The sequence below is a fragment of the Misgurnus anguillicaudatus genome, unplaced genomic scaffold (genome assembly GCF_027580225.2).
Source record: "Misgurnus anguillicaudatus unplaced genomic scaffold, ASM2758022v2 HiC_scaffold_29, whole genome shotgun sequence".
In the NCBI taxonomy this organism is placed as follows: Eukaryota; Metazoa; Chordata; class Actinopteri; order Cypriniformes; family Cobitidae; genus Misgurnus; species Misgurnus anguillicaudatus.
This window is the reverse complement of record NW_027395279.1, coordinates 11,399,686-11,419,923: the sequence shown is the minus strand read 5'-3', so window position 1 is coordinate 11,419,923 and position 20,238 is coordinate 11,399,686. Positions and strand designations below refer to the sequence as shown.

The 20,238-nt window shown below is 38.7% G+C and overlaps 1 pseudogene; it reads left to right on the top strand.

The window, feature by feature from the left end:
• The window catches only part of LOC129425598 (Fc receptor-like protein 5), a 132,408-nt pseudogene that overhangs the window by 11,540 nt on the left and 100,630 nt on the right, over positions 1 to 20,238 (top strand).

Here is a 20,238-nt window from a genome sequence, read left to right as displayed (position 1 = left end):
TTTGTGAAAGATATCTTGATGTTATTTTAATTATTGTTTATTTAATTTTTCGCATTGTATCAGGATCAGCGTTCAGCCAGGGGCGGATCTACGGGTGGATTGACAGCTTGCCCACCCAATCAGATTCATGGAAATACATTATGTTTTTTCATTCAAACCGTAATTCTTCAACCATTTGAACTATCAAAAAAATTTGAATTGCTCCTAAAGAAAACAAATTGCGCTTTTGGCAATATATGGTTTATTACGGTAATGTCTTGCTTTCCGTCCACCAATCGCTGCTGTCATCTAGAGCGGAAGAGGCGGGTTTGAGGAGAGCGCGGTAGGTTAGATTGCACTGAGTAGTAGCAGATTCGCGTGAACGTGTGGATCACTGCGGTAAAGAAAAGACTTCTAAATAAAAACGGTGTACACCAGCAACACTAAAGTTAACTCGCTCTTGGTGGCTCGGGACTCGACGGCCCGACTGGACTGTTTAAGTTGATTTTCAATAAAGCAGTGTTGAATTTTTTGCTTCTGGGTCCTCTATGTTTCAGAACCAGTGCTTAGGTAAGCCACAGGCGTTTAGCTAAATAAATGCTGAATGCTTAAATAGTTCATCGTAAATCGTTGTAATATGCTTATGACTTGCGAATGTTATGCTTATTTAATTGAAATAAACCAAGCTTAATGACGTATGCAGTCTGCATATTCGACCTACGGAGGATGCAGCCTTCTGTTTAAGAGACGGCCGATTGTAATACAGTTAGACTGAATAACGTAATTCCATCTTAAAATGTACAAAACTGACGGAAAAAACACAGTCATTTTATCTTCCCAATTAACGCAAGTTAAAAAAAGTATGTGAATTTTTCTGGCCCGCAGATGTATAGATGCCCACCTATCAAAAACACTTTCTGCCTCCGCCACTGGGTAACTTATATTTTTATTTGTTAATGTATGATAAGGTCATGACTTTACTAAGGGGGCACATCATTACTAACTCATCGTTAACTACTCATAAACTAACATAAATTCATGATTTATTAATGTATGATTAGGTCATGACTTTACTAAGGGGGCACATCATTACTAACTCATCGTTAACTACTCATAAACTAACAAAAATTCATGATTTGTTAATGTATGATTAGGTCATGACTTTACTTGAAGGGGCACATCATTATTAACTCATCGTTAACTACTCATAAACTAACAAAAATTCATGATTTGTTAATGTATGATTAGGTCATGACTTTACTTGAAGGGGCACATCATTATTAACTCATCGTTAACTACTCTTAAACTAACATAAATTCATGATTTGTTAATGTATGATTAGGTCATGACTTTACTTGAGGGGGCACATAATTATGAACTACTCATAAACTAACATAAATTAATGACTTGTTAATGTATTATTGTGTAGGCCCTACACAATGACTTTTCTTGGAGGGGTACATTGTTAAAAAGTTATCAATTACACATTCTATACAAATTCAGCTCATCAAAATGCTAATTTTTGGTGGTTTTAAAGGAGAGGAGCAAATGTGAAAATTGGTCAGAAATTTGGAAGGGGTAATAATGGCTTAAAAGAAGAACAAGACAGATACTGTATGTGCATTTTGATAATAAGACGAGCCAGTTCACACAATAACCATCGTCTGTAGGCTAATACTGATTTAAATTTAGAAAGAATAGCGTCTGTCACTCTTAATGGCAGCAGTGGAACTAATTTTAATTATTAATCCATAATTGCACATTTAATGATTAAGGTTAACTGTAAATGTTGCAAGAAATCCAGTGCCATTCAATGTTTTTAGCTCAGCTGCAGGAGCAAATGTATAAACAGTTTTGCATTACAAACCTAAACATTTTGCATTAACAAAAGTTATTTTTGTTCTTCTAGAGAGCTTGTTTGATATGGGGTACGCAAAGTGTTAATTAATGCATTAACTAACAAACATGTATTAATGTGTAGTTAAGGTGGGTGTAATTCATGCATGAATTCATATGACTCATAACATTGTTACGGTTAGTTATTGATTAGTAAATAGCTTAACTCATCATTAGTTCATTTTAAACTGATTATTAATTTATGTATTAGTACATGATTATTCATGTACTGTTATTGTAAAGTGTTACCCTGATGTGTGAGGTTAGAAGTTCATCTACAGGCTGGACATTCAGCTGGTTCACTCTACAGAGTCTTTACTCAGGTAATATCTCATTCATCTCATAACATCAACTCAACTGGGTTAATTCAAAACATTTTAAGGGTTAAATGAGATTTTCAGTATTTCATTTTAAAAGCATGTGTATCATATTTTGACTCTAAAGTGAATAAAGATGTTGATTATGAGCTGGTGTCAAACAGCAGTGGAGGATCTAAAGGCATCTACACAGTGAGTTCAGTGACTGTGAAGCACACAGGAGTTTATATGTGCAGAGCAGAGAGAGGAGATCCAGTCTATCACACAGAGTACAGTAACACACAAACACTGTGGATCACTGGTGAGTTCATCACACACAACTAAACAACAACAACAATCTCTTACAATCATTCATTTATTCATTTATCTCTTATAAAGATGATTTTCTGTCATTTTCTTCTCAGGTGTTTCTCCTTCAGTCTCTCTGATCATCAGACCCAACAGATCTCAACACTTCTCATCTGAATCTCTCTCTCTGAGCTGTGAGGATCACAGTAACTCTACTGGATGGACAGTGAGAAGATACACACACAAACTGAAACCTTGTTCATCATCAAGCTGGAGATCTACAGGAACAACATCTACATGTACAATCAGATCTCTCTACACATCTGATACTGGAGTGTACTGGTGTCAGTCTGAATCTGGAGAGAAACTTCATCCTGTTAATATCTCAGTACACAGTGAGTCTACATGGCTGTAGTTTTTTTATTGTAGATGCATGAAATCTTTACAATCAGTTCATAGGGAATAAGTGCAGCAATAAACACAATTCAGTCATTTCTATTATTGTTGCTTGTTCATAGGCTACTAAGATTCAGCATGTTCTGATGCTGGTGTGGGTGGTTAGGGTTTTGCTATCACATTTCCTGTGTGGGTTTTAGACAGCTGCTGTAGTTCAGTCAAGACATTAAAAAAAAAAAAAAAAAAAAAACTTGAAGGTCAAGCTTATTCAAATGCTGTTCTAATTCTGTTCTAAATTCCATGTCCTTTTCATGAGCTCCATGAAAAGTTAAGACAGGAATTTAGCAGCAGCATCAAGGTTGACCAGAACAAGATAAATCCCCCTTGAGAGCATGAATGCAACAATGAAGACAGAATGAATTAAGTTTAAACACAAGTTAAGGGAGGTGTTGGGAAGGAAGTGGGCTGCAAAGCAGTATGCAGTGGGAGCAGCAAGGTAAGCTCTACTGAGGCTGCATTTCAGTGGTACAACTTGTTTGCTAATTTTGGGTGCATGATTTAAATCAGCTGGCATGGCTGGGTTTAAATTTAGCTGAGGATGGAGCTTGACTACAATGCCTGCCTGAACTAAAGGTGCGGTTACACTATACGTTGAGTCTGCGAATATTTGTCGGACGTTGCTGCGAATATGAGTTTATCAGACTTGAACTTTGGTACGCAGCAAACTAAGAAATATTGTTGCATGAGCTTATATTTCAGGTCTCAGGCACATGCATGCCTATGAATGAAATTCTATGTAATATATTTTTTTTTAATATTATTTATATTCATCAGTCATTTCTTCTGTTTTGTAGATGCTGATGTGATTCTGGACAGTCCTGTTGATCCTGTGACTGAAGGAGATCCTTTGACTCTACGCTGTTTATATCGAGATAAAAACCCCTCTAATCTGAGAGCTGAATTTTATAAAGATGCATCAGTGGTGCAGACTACAGGAGACATGATGATCATCCCTACAGTCTCAAAGTCACATGAGGGTTTCTACTACTGTAAACACCCAGCGAGAGGAAAGTCTCCAAAGAGCTGGATCTCAGTCAGAGGTGAGAGTCTATAGAAATGATCTTAAGTGATTTTGTATGTTGTTGTTCAGATATACTGCATGATAACATGTGTTTCTGTTTCAGGAAATTCTCAAGTAAAGAAGTTTTGCTTCAACATGATCACTTTTCCACTGGCAGTTTGTCCCTATCTGTTAGCGACAGTCGTGCTGGTTGTCAAATACCACAGATTAAGAGATGAAACATCTGTCTGATTTATTAGGTCTTTATACTTGATAATTAAATTTATATGTAAACATTTGTAAAAGTATGTCTCGGTCTGAGTAGGGAGGGTCCTCGTTTTCGTTTTTTTCTTCTACTTAAAGGGATTGTTTACCCAAAAATGAACATTCTGTCATCATTCACTCGCTCTCATGTTGTTACAAACCCGCATAAATTTCTTTGTTTAGATGAGCACAAAGGAAGATATTTTGAGAAATGATTGTAACCAAACCCTTCGTGGGTATATAAAATGTAAACCAATGAATCTGTCTCTGTTTATCTGTTTTTTTTTTCATGCAAATACAGTACAGATTTAGAAAGTCATGATGAGACAGTCAAAATTATGCGATACAACACAATAATTATTAGTCAGATGATTGGACTAAAAATTGTAGGTGTTACATCAACATCATCCAGGTGATTTAAGTGGAGGGATTTACAAGTTTATTCTCATTCTCTTCAAATTGTTCACCAATCAGTCATGCACGAGATTAGTTACATGTATGAAATACTGTAAATCGCGTTTTGATTTCATGTTGATTGTAAAAAGTAAAACAGGTTCCAATCCAGACTGATGTTCAAATTAATATTTATATTATATTCATAATTCTGAATGCAAACCTGAAACTTCAAAATCTCGACCTTAATTAACAACATCACAGTATAACTATACACAGTATAGCTATATATTGACTGATAAACTTTGGCTTAAAAATATGTTCAAATATGTTGTTAAATTTTTTGTAAAAATTTTTACATTTTGTCAGTAGTCTAACATTTTACTGTCAACATATAACAAAACAATTAAATCAGATATAAATTCATGAGTGTGTGTTGTTTTCTTTGTTGCTCTATGTAAATAAATGATTGTGTAGTGAAGATGTTATTTGACTTCCCCACACGAGGGGTCGCTGTGGTTCCTCTGTGTTCATTATTGTTTCACTGAGTCCTTCATTAATCTGATGAAACTGTTGCTAGTCAACGCATTTATTTCCCTTTTAAATGCAAGAAGTTTGTCTTTTCCTCATTCATTTTCTCTAGTTTCTCAATGTCAAGGAAGGATCCTCGGAAGCTAGAATTTCGAGGATGCTACGTCATCGACGTCCGTCGAAGGACTGTTCCAATGTCGAGGATCCTTGAAATTTCAGCCAAGGACTGAGTCCTTTGTTCGAGAAATATCCCATATACAGGAAAGGATGCAAATTTGTATCCTTTGCGCTCTTCACGCGCTGAAATCACCCACAATCCTATGCCCTCAGCACCGAAAGCACACCTTTCAATCACGCAATGACGTAATGACGTGCACTTGCTAGCCTGTTCCATTTAACGTGTTCTTCGAATGCTTAAAAGGAGCCTCGCCTAGCCTCTGAAGGAAGTGACTTGTAAGGACTAGTCCTGCCAAGGAAGTATCCTTGACATTGAGAAACGGCTTCAGTGTCAGCTGTAGATGAAAGTAAAGCGCTGTTCATGATCTCTTACTATGAGACTTCAACACAATCTAAATGTAAACAAAAAACAGTCATCAACTAGAATTATTGTACATTTATAGAGGATAATGATGATGGTGATGATGATGAACTCCAGCAGCTTCTTTATCTGTCAGTTTCTCTTCACAACACTCAGTTTGACTCGCAATCAACATTTGTGTCTTTTTAATGTTACCTGAAAACTTTTCTGTCATTACTTTATAATATTCTGCTAATCAGATGTGACTGAAACTTTTGTACGCCATAAAGTGACATCATGTTGGTCTTGTGGTTGCTATGTGAGTTTTACTGAGGTATGTGGTTTTTAGGGTGTTGGGTATGGTTGCTATGGTTGTAGCAGTAAGCAGAACTCTTTAGGTTAATAGTTTAGTAACATAACACATGACTCCTCAATAAGTTTAATCTTCGACTCGGCGCAGTAACACCCTCCCTCTCCCATTATGAGAGGGAGAAGGGAAGCGGACTTTTCAGGCGAGTCGAAGTACTCCCAAAAGTGCTATTACGCCATAAAATATAGTTCCTCTTTTAAATCCGCTTAGAAAAGCGCTACGTTTTATTTTGTACCACCAAACTTGCTCGTATAACTACTCGTCTTAAATAGGAAAAACGTTGATGTGTTTGGTCACTTCTAACTTTATCTCTAAATGGTACCATTGAATGAATGGGGCTAAGCTAAATGCTATCGAAGCGTCGCAGCGCGCTCCAGCGCTTACGTGCACGCACACAGATGATAGAGGGATGTATCAACAATTCTTAGTTAAGGTAATTGTCACGGTGATCCGTGTCATGTTTTGTGTCTGTTCCGATTGTCGTCACCTGGACTCTTGTTAATTAATTACCTGCCTCATCACACCTGTGTATCGTTAGTCTGTTTGTATATATACCCCTGCCTGTTGTATGTGCACTTGCCGGATGATTGTCGTTACTCTCATGTCTGTTCTTGTTCCACGTTTGATGTTCCTGTGTTACTTACTTGCCTGTTGTTTTTACTCCTCGTGTTTTGTTTATTTATTAAATGTTATTTATTCAACCAGAACTCTGCACTTGCGTCCTCACTTCCTCACTCCTGCATCCCAGTCGTGACAGAATCATCCGGCCATTATTGGACGCAGCGAGTTCACGGAGGGCGGCTCCCCAGGAGTTTCGTCGAGGGGGAGTAGTGACATCGGGGTTCATTCCCCATCAGCCCCGATGTCTCTTGGGGACCACCGTGAGCGATCGCTCGCTCCTGCGGGAGGAGGATCGGCCCAGGCGGTCCCCCAACGGTTGAGTCGTCGTCGACGGTCCCTCGAAGGACCACCATCCTGCTCGCAGGGGGATCCGGAACGGACCACGCCCGATCATTTCCCCGGGGTGGCTACCGAGCGAGGGTCTCCGTTTCCGCGAGGGGATGGGAGAAGATTTCCGGGGGCATCTGATCGTCGACGATTCCCAGGAGGGGGGTAATTCGTCTGCCTCGGTTCTCGGAGCGATCGCTCCGGTTCTCCTGGCGCAGTCCGGCCAACCGTTCTGTTGGTCTCATCCCGGCGGCTGCCTGCTTCGCCAGGGTCCCCAAGCCCTCCACCCCTCCCTTGGACTCTCGCTACCAGACTTTGTTTTTGTTTTGTGTTTATGTGAGTGTCTGGTAGCCACTCGTAGAGGGAGGGGTTATGTCACGGTGATCCGTGTCATGTTTTGTGTCTGTTCCGATTGTCGTCACCTGGACTCTTGTTAATTAATTACCTGCCTCATCACACCTGTGTATCGTTAGTCTGTTTGCCTGTTGTATGTGCACTTGCCGGATGATTGTCGTTACTCTCATGTCTGTTCTTGTTCCACGTTTGATGTTCCTGTGTTACTTACTTGCCTGTTGTTTTTACTCCTCGTGTTTTGTTTATTTATTAAATGTTATTTATTCAACCAGAACTCTGCACTTGCGTCCTCACTTCCTCACTCCTGCATCCCAGTCGTGACAGTAATAACATATTTTAATATTGAAAATGAGTAGACTATTCCTTTAACAGATACAACTTTTGATTGTAAGAATGTATTAGTATTGTATAACTGTCTCTGAAGCAACCTACAGAATACACTTGTGGTCATGACAGCAGAAAATGTTTTAGTTATATTTGGAATGGAAGTTACGCTAGCTAACGTTAGATCCTGCGGAAATAACGCTAGCAACAATGACACAATAATGACCTATGTTGAAACCAAAAAAGCGCAGTTTGCCAAAAGGTGACAAGTTAAAGTTTCGCAACTTGAACAATGATTTTATAATTTTACAATTTTCTGAGATACTAAATTTGGGATTTTCCTTAGTTGTCACCTATAATCATCAAAATTAATAAAGAAATAAACATTTGAAATATCTGTGTATAATGAGTGAATACGATATACAAGATTCACTTTTTGAATGGAATTAGTGAAATAAATCTACCTTTTGATGATATTCTAATTCCTCCCAAGGGTTTATTCCTTCCAAGAGTTTTTGTCCTTCTAGGAGTTTTTCCCATTGGGTTTTTCCCAAGTTTTTTTTTTCGTCCCAGGGAGAGTCAGCCAACTTTGGCTTAACATAGCACTTTACTGTATACGTTATATTATTAATATGCTCGCTTGTACGGTTTAACCTTAGCCACTATATCTACTTCTTATATTACCTATTGATTTTCTGTGTTCTCCTCTACATCTTCTCATGTAAAGCTGCTTTGCAACAATTAACACTTGTGAAAAGCGCTATATAAATAAAATTGAATTGAATTAATTATATGACAATTTAACAATTTAAAGTTTACTGTTTAGTGCACTGATATCAGACTCATTCTGGATAATAAAGTTTTTTGGTAAATTGTTAATCACCCTGCCTATATTACATATATTTATCACATCAATATAAGTGTTTGATCACCACATTTGTGAGTGATCATTGCAAAAAATGCATTTATTTATACATTATAATACATTATATTCTGTTAATGTATATAGTGTATTTTATGTATAGTACTGTACTACAATATACTGTTGTAAATGTGTACTGTACTATAATATTCACTTAAAGAATATCAGCAGATATATCATTATCTGTCTTTTTTACTCTCTAATATCTGTGTAATACGGGCATCACCCCCCCCCCAAAAAAAAAAAAAAAAAAAAAAAACACACATATCGGTCGGGCTCTAGTCTTTTGTGAAAACTGGAACATGCTTTGTAAGTATGGTCACGGGTGTGCACATTGCGCAAAGGAGATGTAAATTTAGGCTACTACTAGTAATTGTTTTCACAAGGTCCACTGATAGCTGTGTTCACAGGTATATATTATTGTTAAATTTAGCACCGGTTGCATAAGTGACCTGATGGAAAATATATGAGCTCATTGTGGTTTTAGAGTTAGTTCTGTGGTGACCAATGTGTCATGGTCCTGTCAGACATCCGTGCTAGATGTAGGTCTGAGTGCATCTGACAGGACCGTGGCAGTATCATGTTCTGTGTGGGGACATGTGGGATCACATTCTGTGTGTGGCTGCCACATGTTCCCGGTGTCTTGTTGCTGTCGTGATCTTGCCAGACCTTAGTGTAGATCAGGTCTATGTTCTGTGGGCAAGGTCAGGGCAGCAGTGTGTGTATGTGAGAACACGTGTGTTCACATCATATCTGTGTGACACGTGTTCCCAGTGTTTTGTGGCTGTCATGGTCTTGCCTGACCTTGGTTATTATCCAGAGGGCAGGACCAGGGCAGCATTGTTTTATGTGGGAATACGTGGGTATTCACATCATGTATGTGTAACACGTATTCCCAGGGTCTTGTCACTTTTACCCTTCTCCCTTATGTAATCATGTCTTAAGTGATTAATTATGTTCACCTGTTCCCCATTGATGTGGTGTCTTTATATTGCCCTTGTGTTCTCTGTGTGGTGTGTGTGCGTTGTTTGTTGATACTGTGTTCATGTCACCAGTTTTCATCCGAGTGTTTCTCGTATTCTGTTTTATTTTTGTGTTCCAGCACAGTGTTTTTGTTTCCTTCTGTTTTTACCCCCTCGTGGGTGTTTTCAGTTTCAGTTAATAAATAGTTATATTTTTGTACATCTTGCGTTTGGGTTCGTCTTCTATTATTTTCAACTATCCGGTTATACCAACCGTGACACAATGTGTGAAAGACAGCAGTTTAATAAACTTTTAATAGATATTGACAAATGAACGAGAAATGTTTAACTTTATTTGTCTATGTACGCTGCATCCCAAAGGTGTTATGTAGGAAGTGTTAAGTGTTTATTACAGAGTGTTAAATGTTTAAGTGTCAGTCATCAGTAGATCAGTATGGAGTTGATTTCTCTTCCTCTAGTTCTCTGTGAGTATTATCTTCTCTCTATGGATTTAACTACACATCAATTACTGTCCCATTGTCTACAGGATCAAGAGATTTACTGCTCCTGTATTTTTACTAAATCTTTTCATGCTGATAGTGTTGTGTGTGATTTAGTGATGTTCATTTCAGTTATTTTTCCAGACCGACAACCGCAGCCTGTTAACTGAACATTAACTGTTAACTGATAGGATTTTAATATTAAATTGTCATTGAGTAAAAATAAAATTGAAAGTTGTGTGACCCAAATTTTAACGCAACATTACATACGGGCATGCGATCAGTCCAGAGGATTAATATCCAAATGGGGTAGATTGTTTCCTTTTATCTACACTGCAAAAAATGTCTTTCTTACTTAGTATTTTTGTCTTGTTTTCAGTAGAAATACCTAAAAATTCTTAAATTAAGATGCTTTTTCTTGATGAGCAAAATGACCTAAGTAAATAAGTCTAGTTGTCACAGTTCTCTAAACTAAAAGATGACAAAGGCAGGGATTACAGAAACTTACAGGACTTTAATGACGATAGACAGCAAAACACGATGACAAGGGTACATGCAGACGAGATCAGACCATGGACAGGCACATGAGGGCAAACTATAAAGGGTGAGTGATAATGACAGACAGCTGTAACTAATGATGATAATTAACAAACACAGGTGAGACTAATAAAAGGTAACAAACACAAAGAGCAATGATGAATAACAATGAAAACATACTAAACAGAACTAAAACCCTGACAGTACGCCCCCTCCCGGTAGGCGCGACCTCGCGCCGTAGATGAACAACAAATAGAGGCGAGTGGGAGGGAGCAACAAAAAAGAAAAGTGTCCAAAAAACTGTGAAGAAAGGTGAGGGAAGGTCTAGAGCAGGACCCAAAGATCAGACGAGACGAAGCCCCAGGGTGGAAACGCTGGCGGAGGGCGCCAGGGTGATGGAAGTCCTAGTCCCACCCTGGGGACAGACGACAGCGAGGACTCCGGAGGGAGGATCCAGGGCGGAGCCACGCGAGCGGAGAACCCGGGGGAAGCCGAGGATCTGGAGGGACGGGGCGGAGCTGGTGGGTCTCCCGACCGAGACGTAGGCGGATTCCGGAGCCACGAGGCGGAGCCAGAGCTAGGGAGTCCCATGGTGACGTCTTCGGGAAGGAGGAGCCCAACGAGCCGGAAGGGTGGAGTGAGGGATACACAGGGGAACGAGGAAAACCCGGAGGTGAGGGCAGGACGACGACTGACCAGGGGCGGAACCAGAGGGGTGACCGAAGCCTGGTGACGTCCTAGTGGGGACGGGAGCTGACAGAGAGGAGGAAGGAGAGACCCGAAGCGAGGCCGCTGGTCCGACGAGCCGAGGCGACCTCTAGGTCTCAGGGAGCGGGGGAGGAGAACTGGAGAAACCCCCGAGACAGTGGGCAGAGAGGCACACCTCGGCTCCGACGAACCAGCGCCGGTGACGCGCTGAGGATGAGCTGAGGTGTGACGCTGTGTCCGCTGACGTAGCTTCGGATTGGCTGGTGTGGGAAATCCAAAAGGGAAACCGGACGGGACCGGCAGCGCTGACCAACAGCGACTTACGAGGGGCGGGCTGGACGGAACCAGTGGTGACGATGAGGGGTGGGAAATGTCCAAAGCACAATCCGAGCAGATGTAATAAACCCCAGGGACCGTTATTGGCTCACCCTCAGCGGCGGGGAGATGGACGTCCTCCCTGACGTCATTAGCAGCTCCCGCGGCGGCACCCCGGAAACTCTGGTCACGCAACCTGGTCAGGGGAAACATCCGGGGTTTCGGCGACGCTGGGCTCCGAGGGTAGCTCTGGCTCGCAGGTCGCACTGCCGGGTTCTCCACCTGCGGTGGGCAGGAGTTCCGGGTAGGGTGAGTTCCGTCTGGTCTCTGGGGGTGGCGATGGTCCGTTGGACCGTCCGAAGCGCTCGGACGGTCTCCCTGCTCCAAACCGAGTGATGTGTTCAACGAAAAATCCATAAATAAACTAAAAACGAAACTGATTATTCGGAAAACAAAAAACTCTAGCTTGAAACACGGAGGGGAACACTGACACGCCACAAACGTTTGGTCTGATCTTCTGTCACAGTTCTCTAAACTAAAAGATGACAAAGGCAGGGATTACAGAAACTTACAGGACTTTAATGACGATAGGACAGCGAAACACGATGACAAGGGTACATACAGACGAGATCAGACCATGGACAGGCACATGAGGGCAAACTATAAAGGGTGAGTGATAATGACAGACAGCTGTAACTAATGATGATAATTAACAAACACAGGTGAGACTAATAAAAGGTAACAAACACAAAGAGCAATGATGAATAACAATGAAAACATACTAAACAGAACTAAAACCCTGACACTAGTTTTAAGACAAATAATATATAATTTATGTGAAATTGTCCTTAAGACAAGCAAAATTATCTGCCAATGGGGTGAGAAAAAAAAAATTGTGAAATATTCTTTTTTTAAACACTTAATTCAAGGAAAATTTTCTCACTCCATTGGCAGATATTTTTGCTTGTTTTAAGCACAAATTCACATAAATTGTATATTTTTTTGTCTTAAAACTAGTATTATTTTCTTAGGTCATTTTGCTCATCAAGAAAATACATCTTGATTTAAGAATTTTTAGATATTTCTACTGAAAACAAGACAAAAATACTGTTCTATGTGCTCTTTTTATACTTTGAGCACTTGCCCCTCCAAAGGTCTCTGCATGGCCCTGTCCCTAATGCTAGAGGTCCTCCATCCTATAACACTTTTTGACCCTAAGGGGTTGTGTACACCAAAACTTTTAAACGCGGCTGAAAACGCCTGGACAACGCCGAATGCCAGCTGTTTTTCAGCTGAGTGCCAGCTTTCTTCAGCTAAGCGCTTTGGTAGCTCTGATATGTCAGCTGTGAGATGGTTGTTTGCTGCGATACTTGTCCCGCCCCTCCTCCACTGTGATTGGACAGCCACGTGAGAACTGACATTGACGAGCGGAGCTTTTCATTCAAAGTTGAAAATTTTTCAACTCTCAGCGCTGAGCGCGGAAAAACCACCGGGCGCCGGTGTTCAGCGCGGAAGAAAACCGCTAGCTGCTGGCTTATTTGAAAAACGCCAAGCTTCCATTTGAAACTATTGAAAACATGCGCCGGCCGCAGGCGTAAAAGCTTTGGTGTGTCCAGCCCCTAAGAGCTCCTTTAAGGCTAAAGATGATTGATGATTGCAGACTTGAGCAATTTGATCGGTGTGAAGATGGTAAAGTCGAGCCTTATTTCAGCAGCCCCTACGGTGGCACAGACTTTACAGATGTCGCTTGTAAATGCACGCTCGATCTCAAACAAGACATTCATCTTAAATGATTTTATATTACATAATGTCTTGGACTTCCTATTTATTACAGAGACATGGATAAATCGAGATGAGTGTAGTCCTTGCGAGGAAATTTGTCCATCTGAGTATATGTTAATAAATACCCCGAGACTGATGGGTCGTGGCGGGGGTTTAGCGACTGTTTGCAAGCAGCAGTATAAATGCCGCCGTTTATCGACCGCATGTTATTCGAGCTTTGAGGTTCAGTTATTAAGACTTGAGTTTTATAAGTCTGTCCTGGGAGTAGTTGTTTATCGACCTCCAAAGTATAGCCAAGTTTTTATTCAGGAATTTTCTGAGTTTTTATCTACTATTTTATTACTGTCTGATCATATTTTAATTGTTGGGGATTTTAACATTCATATCTGGTGTCCTGGGAAGCCTTTGGAGAAGGAGTTTTCTAATTTGATGGACTCACTTAACTTTATACAACATGTACTTGGTCCCACACATGAACAAGGACACACTTTGGACCTTGTTTTTTCTTTAGGTTTGTCTATCTGTGATGTTGCTGTAAATGATGCCTGTATTTCAGATCATCTGCCTGTTACTTTTAACGTAAAGGTCCAAAGTGAGAAGGTGGAGCAACAGCTTTCCTATAGACACTCCCGTACAATCACGCAGTCCACACCTCAGGCGTTTGGTGATATTTTTTGTACTTTTTCTAATGTTTCATGGCCTGAGTCTGTAGTTACTACGGCAGACCCAGATGAGTTACTTACTGCTTTTAATTCCATGTGTTCTGGAATTTTAGACACTGTTGCGCCATATAAGATCAAGCATAGTAAAGTTAATCATCAGCCGTGGTTAAATGAACAAACTCGGACTCTCAGACAACAGTGTAGGCAAGCAGAACGGGTTTGGAAGAAGGATAAACTTGTGATCCATCAACAGATTTTACGTGATTCACGCGTGGGATATCAAAAGGCTGTAAAGGATGCTAAATCAGCATTTTTTTCCAAAATTATATCACAGCACTCGAAATCACCAAAAATTTTGTTTCAATCGATTAATAGGTTTCTAAACCCAAACACTGTCTCAATACCACCATCCACTGAGTGTTGTGAGAAGTTTTTAAATGTCTTTTTAGATAAAGTAAACTCAATTAGATCTGGGTTTCAGGACCGAAATGTTTTGTCAGGAGGTATTTTTAGAAATGTTAGTACATTTGATAAGTTTGATTTGGTTTCAATTAATGAGATCAGTCTTATTATTTGTAAATTAAATCGCCCAGCTGCTAGTTGGGACGTTTTACCTTTTGATTTGCTGGCTGCGACATTTGATTACATTGGGCCTTGTATTACTGCCATTGTTAATTGCAGTCTTTATACAGGCATTTTTCCTCTAAGTTTTAAGCAGGCGGTTATCCAGCCCCTTCTTAAAAAGCCCTCTCTCGACCCGTTGGATTTTACAAATTATCGGCCCATTTCAAAGCTGCCTTGTATCTCTAAAATTTTGGAAAAGGTAGTTTTATCTCAGTTAAATACTTTTTTGGCTAGAAATGAGGTGTTAGATGTCTTTCAGTCTGGTTTTCGGGCAGGACACAGTACTGAATCAGCTTTACTGCGAGTCTCAAATGATCTATTACTTATTGCAGATTCAGGTAATGCTGGGGCTCTAATTATGTTGGATCTTAGTGCTGCTTTTGATTTAATTGATCACGATATTCTAATTAATCGTTTGCAGCACGTTGTAGGGCTGAGAGGGATGGTTTTAAAATGGTTTTACTCATATTTAAGGGGGCGTTCAATCTGTGTCAGGGTTGGGGATTTTTCCTCCCGGCCAGCTTCTCTTGATTGTGGAGTACCTCAGGGTTCAATTCTGGGTCCTATTCTCTTTTCTTTATTTTTGTTGCCTTTAGGACAAATTTTTAAGAAATACGGTATATTTTATCATCTATATGCTGACGACATTCAGATTTACTTACCGATTGGAGCTGGAGGATCAAGCCCTACTTTATCCCTGGTTGCTTGTTTAAAGGAGGTGACTACTTGGTTAGAGCAAAATTGCCTGCAGTTAAATGCAAGCAAGTCTGAGGTCATGGTGTTTGGGATGAATAAGGACGACATTAGTTTAACCGACTTCCTAGGTACATGGGAAACATATGTTCAGCCTAAAATAAGAAATTTAGGTGTAATCTTTGATTCTGCACTTATGTTTGACCATCAGATTAAAAACGTGGTAAAAAATTGTTTTTTTCAGTTAAGGACTATTGCGAAATTAAAATCGTTTTTGTCTGTTCCTGATCTGGAAACAGTGATTCACGCATTCATTTCCTCACGCTTGGATTACTGTAATGCTTTATATACAGGCGCCAGTCAATCTCTTATTTCAAAATTGCAGCTGGTTCAAAACGCTGCAGCCAGGCTTCTTACTGGTACTAAGAAAAGGGAGCATATTACTCCAGTTCTGAAAAGGCTTCATTGGCTCCCTGTGAAATATCGGATGCAGTATAAGGTTTTGTTATATGTGTACAAAGCTGTTCATGAGTTGGCTCCAGAATATATCAAGGATCTGGTGGTTAAGAACTCTGGTAGATCCCAAAGGTCTTTTAACTGCTTACTACTATATGTTCCAAGAACTCGTCTTAAGACGAAAGGGGATCGAGCGTTTTCAGTCGTTGGCCCTAGGTTGTGGAATGCTTTGCCTCCTGATATTAGATCTGCACCATCAGTGGATGTTTTTAAAATTCATGTGAAAACTTATTTGTATTCTGTATCTTTTAATTCTTGATGCTTTATTGTATATTGTATTCTGCATGCTTTTTTCTGGGTTTTAGTTGTACAGTCCTTTGGTCTACGTTGTAGTGGAAAGGGCTATATAAATAAATGAGACTTGAGACTAAAGATGATTTGTAAAATAGCTTTCATCTTTACTGAAATATTTTGTTTAATTTCAAGGAGAACGGTTACATATCTAAGAATCTTTGTAGAAATATGTCACTATGAGGAACCCTTTGCACTAAGACATTTTTTAAAACATGCCCTGGTAATTCATTTTGTCACCTTCACATTTTTTTTATGTGGCCTGTTAAAACCCAGCTAAAGTGGCAGATATACTTGGTTTTGTAATATACCTGGACACTGCCATCTGACTGCACAAATCATCTTTCATAAACATGAGTGTCTCATATGAGTTGAATATGATAGTAATATTGTATTTTTCTCTTTGTTCTTTACAGTGTTGATTTCACACATCCACTCTGGACAAATTACAGGTGATTTACTTTTTATTCATTTATTTACACTGATACAAACCTGCTTGTAAAAGACTTAGAAATGTAGATATAAAAACATAATACATTTACAAATTACTGTCTTTAAAAATAAGTATATAACATTACACATGTCTTTTTAGTATACTTTGTTATACACTCTTAAAAATAAAGGTGCTTAAAACTTTCTTCATAGCGATGGCATAGAAGAACCATTTTTGTTTCCACAAAAAACTAGTCAAAGGTTCTATGAAGAACCATTTCTTTTATATATTTTTATAAACCGAAGAACCGTTTTCACCTTAAAAGAATATCCCACTTCATAAAAAGAATTCTGATAATTTTAGATGTTGATGTTTGTCTTTGTTCAGTTGAGAAAAAAATACTTTTTTTTGAGGAAATATTTCAGGATTTTACTCCATAAAGTGGACTGTAGTGGACCTCAAAAGTTTACAGTTTCAATGCAGTTTAAAATTGCATTTTCAGTGCAGCACCAATCAAGGCATTATATTGTTTTTTATTGGTAAATCAAAAAAATATTTTTACAGTATGAATTGCTAAAGTTCATAGAAAAGCAATACCACCATTTATTAAATATTTCATCATTTTATGGTTTTCTATTATTTCTTCCTTATATTTATAGCCTACATGTTTGTTCTTAACTAAAACTTTGTTATTATAAAACTATTATGATAACATACAAATTAATATGTACACACACACACACACACACACACACACACACACACACACACACACACACACACACACACACACACACACACTTTTAATAAATATATATACGAGAATTAACTAGTGCTGAATGTGCTACTTTGGGTGGATTTCGTTTTTGATCAGTCTCCTATGGGGTGGGTTTCCGTGTTGTTGTATTTGAATCCAAGCATTTGTGTGTGTTTGTGTGTGTTTGTGTGTGTGTTAATAAAGTGTAACATGTTATTCATTAGAGATTGATCACTTTCAGATAAACCACAGACAAAATTAAGTGTTTCTCCACAGCAGTGGTTGACTAAAGGAGATTCAGTGACTCTGATGTGTGAGGTTAGAAGTTCATCTACAGGCTGGAAATTCAGCTGGTTCACTATACAGAGTCTTTACCCAGGTAATATCTCATTCATCTCATAACAAATTGAGGGCAACCCCCTTGCCCTATTTGTGTTTATTAGCAGGTGGCTGGGGGGACCTGCAGAGTAAGTTTGATTTAAGTATATATATATATATTTATTTATATACTGTATATACCTAGCTGTTAAATACTTCATTCTCATTGGCCGACAAAAGTTTTACGGCTGTGCATTATTTTTTCGGTTAATGCAAACCTATGAAGTAGTTCCAGGTCTGTCAACCGCATTACATTTCTATATCACTATGCAATAAATAAAGCAGAAATATGTGTGGTAGCGAAATGAATAAAATAATTCAAAAGATAAAATAAATACACAAGAAGAAATATACAGAAAATGTTTTGGAATAAGCAATGAAGGGTTCAGATGAGATGCATAAGAAAATAATCAAACTTAAAATAGCATTTTAATGACAAAACCTGTCAAATGTCTAAAAAGAAATCATCCAAACAATAAATTATGGTGTGGTAACCGTGGTATAAGCAAAATAATTACCTTCGATCCGGTGAATTATTTGCATCATGGCTGCATTTCATCCTCGAGTGTGCATTATTTAAGAATAATTCAATTGGCTCATTGTCAATTATTTCTTACATATACACACATATGTCATAAGCTATTGTAATTATTCATTTTTTAAAAGATTGCTGATAGCAATGTAAGCGTTTTAATGAAATTAAAATTCTCTTGATACAATATTCACCATTTTCTCAGTTAAATCAACACTACTGGGTGTAGACATTGTCCCAATCTTACAGAGTGTTTAAAAGTAAATACACCTTCTGTATTGATTTGGATGCACCTTTGAAAGTAGTGAAAGTTGTCGCTGTTGATCCGTGATCCATATGGAAAGGACGCATGTGACTCACGGAGTTCGTACAGTGAAATGTAGAGGGGTATACTTCCGTGTCCGTCTCGCTCTCTCTCTCAAGGACGTGTCCGTCCGTGCGTATTTAAAATGAATGAGTTCAGTATGAAAGTGCAAATATCTTAGCCTGAACTACTTCAAAGGGCTTTATTAGCCACTCTCTTGTAAAACAGTACTAACGCATTTGAGAAGAAACACAACAGCGGCATGTGAAAACTGTAGGCTACGTCTAGAGAAGAGATACAGAGCTACTTCAAACTATAGCTGTCACGTTAATAATCGGATTTCTATTAAATAGTATTAAGTTTGACTGCATGTTTATACATATATTCATACATATAGAATAATTAATTGAGAGGCAAGAATCAAGTCCGGCTAAAACAAACACTGATCACCATAATTGTGACTTTAAATGAAACAGATAAAAATACAAGTAAAATGCAATGAAAATGTTTGTTTTCAAGCATAGATGGTGATGTAGAGGATAAAGTCACAGATTGCTCTGCTTCAGAGTTACTTTTTAACACTTTTTGCTGTGCACAACTCCAAACACAATTTCAAAATTATACACCCACCTGCACAAACCTTTCAAGTCAAAATCAGATTCTCAAACTTTTCTCTCAGATGATGCACAAACTTAACAAAGACACAGACTACTGCCTAGAAAACACTGGTGAGATCAATTCAAAACAGTGAAACCTCTTACTGTTAATCAAAAATGAATGGTAAGGAAAAGTCACATGTAAAACACAACTCTTTAAATAACAAAAAAAAAAAATACTGTGCCATTGACTTTAGACAAGGTTTTAGTTGGTCAATAGTGTTGTCTATTTTAGTTGCCTCAAAATAGCAATGTGCAAGATAACACCTCATTTTCAGACCAGCACGGCAATGGGAACAGAAATGGGCACAAATGCATTTGCTATTTAAACAACATTGTGCTAGACATGAAATTGTTAGCTGAAACTAGCAAAAAAACTTGCCTTGCGCTTTGCCCTGCATTGCGCCGGGTGTATGATGGGGCCCATAGTGTGTTATCAATAGAGAAAAACTGTAATCTAATAGCATTACTGTATTAGCAATGTCTATATTTACAATGGCCGTTGTCTATCTCTCCAAGGCAGTCATCTTACTTTTGCCAAAATACAGTATAATAACAACTACAGCAGCACTAAGCAAAAAATCAGTTTGAAAGTTATGACGTATGATACAGTATGTTATACCACGGGTCTGTTGAATGCTGCATTCTGATTGGCTCCAAAAAGTTCTATGGGTGTTGATTATTTTTCTGTAAACCGCACACCTAACTCGTCAAACGTCTTAAAAATAGGCACCAGAGCAATGTTTGTGGTAACCATGGTATAAGCGGAAGAATGGTTCTCTCATCTAAATTTCAACCGTATATTAGTATAATTTAGTGTGTTTTCCGAATTAAATCAGGATTAAACATGTGCACGAATGCATTTTGTAGTTTTGCAAAAGACATCGAGAAAATTGGAACTTGTGTAAAAACAGGTTAAATGTTTATGTTTTCTGAACTGAATAATTGGTTTGGGAAATTAGGCCAACTGAATCAGTTATACTGTGTTAGCAATTGAGAAAAACAGTATGATAATTTTGGTTCATCCTG